This window comes from Saimiri boliviensis, chromosome 15 (assembly GCF_048565385.1).
Source record: "Saimiri boliviensis isolate mSaiBol1 chromosome 15, mSaiBol1.pri, whole genome shotgun sequence".
NCBI classification, from domain to species: domain Eukaryota; kingdom Metazoa; phylum Chordata; class Mammalia; order Primates; family Cebidae; genus Saimiri; species Saimiri boliviensis.
In genome coordinates, this window is record NC_133463.1 from 3,146,438 (window position 1) to 3,152,093 (window position 5,656).

The 5,656-nt window shown below is 44.6% G+C and overlaps 1 pseudogene; it reads right to left on the bottom strand.

The window, feature by feature from the left end:
• Window positions 1-217: 217 nt before the first annotated feature.
• Window positions 218-2,039, bottom strand: LOC101029534 (glyceraldehyde-3-phosphate dehydrogenase-like; annotated as a pseudogene).
• Between the last annotated feature and the right edge of the window lie 3,617 nt (window positions 2,040-5,656).

Genomic DNA, 5,656 nt, shown 5'->3' on the forward strand with positions numbered 1-5,656 from the left:
AAAGCCAACTTTTTTTCTTTGGCTGAGCACAGGGAACTTTATTGATGGTACACGACAAGGTGGGGCTCCCTAGGCCCCTCCCTCTTCAAGGGGTCTGCATGGAAACTGTGAGGAGGGGCAATTCAGTGTGGTGGGGGACTCAGTGTGGCAGGGACTCCCCAGCAGTGAGGGCCTCTCTTTCTCTCGTGCTCTCGCTGGGGCTGCTGGTCCAGGGGTCTTACTCCTTGGAGGCCGTGTGGGACGTGAGGTCCACCACCCTGTTGCTGTAGCCAAGTTCATTGTCATACCAGGAAACGTGCTTGACGAAGTGGTCGTTCAGGGCGATGCCAGCCCCAGCATTGAAGGTGGAAGAATGGGTGTCACTGTTGAAGTCAGAGGACAGACACCACCTGGTGCTCAGTGTAGCCCAGGATGCCCTTGAGGGTGCCCTCTGACGCCTGCTTCACCACCTTCTTGATGTCATCATATTTGGCAGGTTTTTCTAGGTGGCAGGTCAGGTCCACCACTGACGACACATTGGCACCACTGACACATTGGCACCACTGACACACGGCCTTGGCAGCGCCAGTAGAGGCAGGAATGATGTTCTGGAGAGCCCCACGGCCATCACACCACAGTTTCCCGGAGGGGCCATCCACGGTCTTCTGGGTGGCAGTGATGGCGTGGACGGTGGTCATGAGTCCTTCCACGATACCAGAGTTGTCAGGGATGACCTTGGCCAGGGGTGCTAAGCAGTTGGTGGTGCAGGAGGCATTGCTGACGATCTTGAGGCTGCTGTCATACTCCTCATGGTTCCCGCCCATCACGAACATGGGGGCATCAGCAGAGGGGGCAGATATGGTGACCCTCTTGGCTCCCCCCTGCAAGTGCGCCCCAGCCTTCTCCATGGTGGTGAAGACGCCAGTGGACTCCACCACGTACTCAGCACCAGCATCGCCCCACTTGATTTTGGAGGGATCTCGCTCCTGGACTTACTGATCATTCAGGAGCGTATTGTTTAATTTCCTTGTATTTGTATAGTTTCCAAAGTTCTTCTTGTCATTAGTTCCTAATTTTATTCCATTTTCAGAGAAGATGATTGATATTATTTCATTTTTTTGAATGTTTTTAGACTTGTTTTGTGACCTAACATGTGGTCTATTTTTGAGAATAATGTAGGTGCTAAGGAAATAATGTGCATTCTGGCCCAGGAGCACTGGCTCACACCTGTAATCCCAGCACCTTGGGAGGCTGAGGCGGCTGGATCACCTGAGTCAGGAGTTCGAGACCAGCCTGGGCAACATGGTGAAACCCAGTCTCTACTAAAATTACAAAAGTTAGCCAGGCATGGTGGTGCACTCCTGTGATTCCAGTTACTTGGGAGGCTGAGGCACGATTGCTTGAACCTGGGAGGTGGAGTTGCAGTGAGCCGAGATCATGTCACTGCACTCCAGCCTGGAAAACAGAGTTAGACTCTATCTCAATAAATAAATAAATAAAAATAAAAAAGAATGTGTATTCTGCAGCCATTGGATGAAATGTTCTGTAAATATCGATTAGGTCCATTTGGTCTACAGTGCAGATTAAGTCCAATGTTTCTTTGTTGATTTTCTGTCTGAAAGATCTGTCTAGTGCTAAAAGTGGGGTGTTAAAGTCTCCAGGTATTATTGTGTTGGGGCCTATGATTTTCTTTAGCTCTAATAATACTTGCTTTATATATCTGGGTGCTCTAGTGTTACATATATATTTAAAATCGTTATATCCTCTTGTTGATCCCTTTATCATATAGTGACTTCTTTGTCTCTTATAGTTGCCTTGAAATCTATTTTTTTTTCTGATATAAATACAGCTACTCCTGCTCTTTTCTGGTTTCCATTGGTATGGAATTTTATCTTTTTCCGTCCTTTCAGTCTATATGTGTCTTTATAGGTAAAGTGCATGTTTCTTGTAGGCAACAGATCATTTTTTAAAACCTGTTAATGCACTCTGTATCTTTTGATTGGACAGTTTAATCATTTTGCTTTCAATATTACTGATATGTAAGAGCTGACACCTGCCATTTTGCTATTTGCTCTCTGGTTGTTTTGTGGTCTTCTCTTCCTTTCTTTTCTGTCTTCCTTTTAGTGAAGGTGATTTTCTCAGCTGATACGATTTAGTTTCTTGCTTTTTATTTTTTGGGTATCTGTTGTATTTTTTTAAATTGGAGGTTACTAGGAAGCTTACAAATACTATCTTATAATTTATTTTAAACTGATAACAACTTAACACTGTTTGCATAAACAAATAAGCAAAAAGAAAACTAATAAAGACTCTATGCCTTAACTTTATCTCCTCACTTTTAAACTTTTTGTTGTTTCTATTTATATTTTATTGTGCTATGTCTCAAAAGTTGTTGTAGTTATAATTTTTCTTCTTGTGGTTATTATTTTTGATTGGTTCATTATTTAGTCATTCTATTTAAGAGCAGTTTAAACACTACAGCTACAGTGTTATAATATTCCGTGTTTTTCTGAGTACTTATTACCAGCGAGTTTTGAACATTCAGATGATTTCTTATTGTTCATAATGACCTTTATGTTTTCTGATCAAAATCCTCCCTTTAGCATTTCATGCACGACAGGTCCGGCATTGATGAAATCCCTCAGCTTTTGTCTGTCTGGGAAAGTCTTTTATTATTCCTTCATGTTTGAAGCATTTTTTCAGCAGATATAATATTCTATGGTAAAGGACTTTTTCCTTCAGCACTTCATGGTGTGCTACTCTTTCTTGGCCTGTAAGGTTTTCACTGAAAAGCCTGCTGCCAGACGTATTGGAGCTCCATTGTATATTATTCGGTTTTTTCCTTTTGCTGCTTTTAGGATTCTTTCTTTATCCTTGACCTTTGGGAGTTTGATTATTAAATGTCTGGAGGTAGTATTCTTTCAGTTAAATCTGCTTTGTGTTCTTTAACTTTCTTGTACTTGGGTCTTTATATCTTTCTCTAGGTTTGGGAAGTTCTGTTTATATTCCTTTAAATAAACTTTCTACCTCTATTTTTTTCTCTACCTCCTATTTAAAGCCAGTAAGTCTTAGATTTGCCCTTTTGAGGCTATTGTCTATCTATCTTTTTTTTTTTTTTTTTTTTTTTTTTTTTTTTTTTTTTTGATATGGAGTCTCGCTCTCTCTCCAGGCTGGAATGCAGTGGCACCATCTTGGCTCGCTGCAACCTCTGCCTCCCCAGTTCAAGCAGTTCTCCTGCCTCAGCCTCCTGAGTAGCTGGGACTACAGGTGTGCACCACCACACCCAGCTAATTTTTGTATTTTTAATAGAGATGGGATTTTATCATATTGGCCAGGATGGTCTTGATCTCTTGACCTCATGATCCACCTGCCTTGGCCTCCCAAAGTGCTGGGATTACAGGCGTGAGGTACCATGCCTAGCCCTTTTGAGGCTATTTTCTAAATCCTTTAGGTGTGCTTCATTTTTAAAAAAATTATTTTTTCTTTTGTCTCCTCTGTTCATTTTCTTTTCTTATTTTTATTTTTTTAAGATGGAGTCTTGTTCTGTCACCCAGGTTGGAGTGCAGTGGTGCAATCTCAGCTCACTGCTACCTCTGCCTCCCAGGTTCAAGCAATTCTCCTGCCTCAGGCTCCTGAGTAGCTGGGATTACAGGCACCCATCCCGTGCCCAGCTAATTTTTGTATCTTTAGTAGAGATGGATTTCATCATGTTGGCCAGGCTGGTCTTGAACTCCTGACCTGAGCTGATCCACCCGCCTTGGCCACCCAAAGTGCTGGGATTGCAGCTGTGAGCCACCGTGCCCAGCCTTCTCTGTGTATTTTCAAATAGCCTGTCTTCAAGCTCACTAATTCTTCTGCTTGATCAGTTCTGCTTTTAAAAGACTGATGCATTTAGTATGCCAATTGCATTTTTCAGCTCCAGAATTTCTGCTTGATTTTTTTTTTTTTTTTGAGATGGACTCTCACTCTATCACCCAAGCTGGAGTGCAGTGGCATAGTCTCAATTCACTGCAACCTCTGCCTCCTGGGTTCAAGTGATTCTCCTGCTTCAGCCTCCCGAGTAGCTGGGACTACAGGTGTGTGCCACCACACCTGGCTAATTTTTGTATTTTTTAGTAGAGATGGGATTTCACCATGTTGGTCAGGCTGGTCTCAAACTCCTGACCTCATGATCCACCTGCCTCAGCCTCCCAAAGTGGTGGGATTACAGGTGTGAGCCACTGCACCCGGCTTGATTCATTTAAATTATTTCAATCTCTTTGTTAAGTTTATGTGATAAAATTCTGAATTCCTTCTCTGTGTTATCTTGAATTTGAGTTTCCTCAACACAGCTATTTTGAATTCTTTGTCTGAAAGACAGAATTCTCTGTTTAAAAGTCTCTGTTTCTCCAGGATTCATCTCTGGTGAGTTACTGAGTTCATTTGGTGAGGTTATGTTTTCCTAGATGGTCTTGCTACTTGTAGATGTTCATTTATGTCTGGGCATTCAAGAGTTAGGTATTTATTATTGTTTTCTCAGTCTAGGCTTGTTTGAATCTGTTCCAGATATTCAAAAGGACTTAGGTATTTTTATCTAAGATGTATCTGCGTTAGGGGTCATCTCAAGCTTCTGGTTCTTGTAGACTTGTAGAGGTATGGCCTTGATGGTCTTGGACAAGATCTGGAAGAATTCTCCGGATTACCAGGCAGAAACTGTTGTTCTGTTTCCTTACTTTCTCCCAAACAAATGAAAACTCTCTTTGTTCTGAGCTACATGGACCTGGGGATGAGTGATACAAGTACCCCTGTGGCCACCACCACTAGGACTGTGCTGGGTCAGACCGGAAGGCGGCACACAACGGGTGTTGCTCAAGGCCTGCCATAGCCACTGCCTGGTTACTGCCTTTGTTTGCTGAGGGCCCATGACTTTACAGTTAGCTGATAGCAAAGCCAGCCAGGCCTGTGACCTTCCCTTCAGGGTGGTGACTTCTCCCAGGCCCTGAACAGGTCTAGAGGTGCCGTCTGGGAACCGGGAACTAGAGTGAAAAGCCTTAGGCGTCTACCTTGTGTTCTATTGTACTTCGCTGAGCTGGCACTGAAACCACAGGATGCAATGCTTCCCACTCTTCCGTTCCCTTTCCAAGGCAGCAGAGCCTCACCCCACGGCCGCACCTCCACTAGCCCGTGGGAGAAATGCCAGACTATTGTGGATGTTCCCTTGAGTCCCATGTGCTCTTCATTCAGCGTGTGGTGAGTGCTGCCTGGCTGGGGACTCACCCTCAGGGCAGCAGGCAGCCCGCTGGCCCAAGGCGGGTCCAGAACTGCTGTCCATGAGCCAAGTCCTGGAAACAGTAGACCCTACAGGGTGCTTTACTCCCCTGTGGCCTAGCTGGCACCTAAGGTGCAAGACCAAGTCCCTTTTTCTTTTTCCCCTGCTTTTCTCACGCGGAAGGAGTCTCACCCCATAGCACCACAGCTGGGAGTGTGTTGACTCTCCGAGTCTCAGCCAAGGCCCTGACGCAGTACCTGGTGTCGCTGCTGGTTATTCAGGGATCCAGGGCTCTTCAGTTAGCAGGTGATGAATCCTGCCAGGACCAGCTCCTTCCCTTCAAGGCAGCAGGATTGCTTTTGGCCCAGGATGTGTCTAGAAATATCATTAGGCACTCGGCCTGGAAAGGGGGCCTCATGACTCTGCCCA